This window comes from Sinocyclocheilus rhinocerous, unplaced genomic scaffold, assembly GCF_001515625.1.
Source record: "Sinocyclocheilus rhinocerous isolate Xijiao unplaced genomic scaffold, SAMN03320098_v1.1 scaffold269, whole genome shotgun sequence".
Lineage (NCBI taxonomy): Eukaryota > Metazoa > Chordata > Actinopteri > Cypriniformes > Cyprinidae > Sinocyclocheilus > Sinocyclocheilus rhinocerous.
The window spans coordinates 853,268-854,359 of NW_015652298.1; the positions used below are offsets into that span (position 1 = coordinate 853,268).

Below are 1,092 nucleotides of genomic sequence, written 5' to 3' on the forward strand. Positions count from 1 at the left end.
AAAGTGAAAGTAAAATGCGCACGGCGCTTTTAAGCTATTTAAAAGCGACGGAAAGCGAGGAAAAGAGGGAACATTCAAACGAACTAAAAACGAACAATTGCTTTACGCCGTATTGCCGCTATTTGAAAGTGAAAGTAAAATGCGCACGCAGCTTTTACAAGCTATTTAAAAGTGAAGGAAAGTGGAAAAGAGGGAACGCCCCCGCCCCCGCGGTGATACCGGTATTACCGGTGTTGTCACACGTCGATTAACCGGTGGAAAAAATTCCTCACCGTCACAACCCTAGATCCAAGTGCTTTTCCAATGAGTGCTTTTAGCAAGACCTAGAAATTTAGGCCAAAACCTTGGTGAAACATTTTTCATATCCCATTGGCAATTTTCTTCTTGAGCAAACCACATTAAATTGTATATGATTAATGCTTAAAGAAGAGAAAAACATGGGGTTAGGAAAAATTACTTAAAGCATATTTTTATTGAAAATTCTGTTTTCTTCAGAGATGGAGTGTGTTAGTTAAGATGCAAGCATGTGGTTCTGTGGGCTGGTTCACACAGTGGGGTTTTGATTTTTATTGGGATAAAGCGGTGCATGCGCCTAATTGGTGAGAGGAGCGGGGACTGTGGCGGTTCGCTTTGTGAACTCTTGGTTTTGATGTCTGTGCCATTTCTTCAATGCGCGGAGCTACTGTGACGGTGTCTGAAGATTCAGACAACCAAGTGCGTCTGTCTTTCTGATTATCGGCCTTGTGCATCTCCTCCACCTCTCATTTTATGTCTCTTTTTTTGTTTCTTCCATCCCACAGTGACATGAGAGTAAAGATCTGGAATCCGAAGATGGGGAAGAAAAGGTGACGATCCTCCATTTGGAACGATTGCTATCAATGGAGCCTTTTTGGGCTGTCGGCTAATTGGACACCATAGCTTTAGGTGTCTAAAACCGACCTTGGCGAAAGTCCATGGGTCAGCCGTCTCACTCCAGAAGGTCGGTTTCATGGACCTGCCTTAAGGAGACGAGACACAACCCTTTCAACCGGAGTCGCATCCGAGGAATATGATCCAGTGATCATGAGATTCTGAGATTGCTTTCTTCTGGAT

At 43.8% G+C, this 1,092-nt stretch overlaps 1 protein-coding gene across 1 annotated transcript in view; it reads left to right on the top strand.

Moving 5' to 3' along the window:
* kif21b (kinesin family member 21B) overlaps nucleotides 1-871 on the top strand; it is a 105,998-nt gene extending 105,127 nt beyond the window's left edge. Inside the window, exon 35 of the mRNA XM_016520372.1 lies at nucleotides 801-871. The gene's annotated coding sequence lies outside the window, so the exon portion shown is untranslated. The remainder of the gene's footprint in view (nucleotides 1-800) is intronic.
* Nucleotides 872-1,092: the final 221 nt, after the last annotated feature.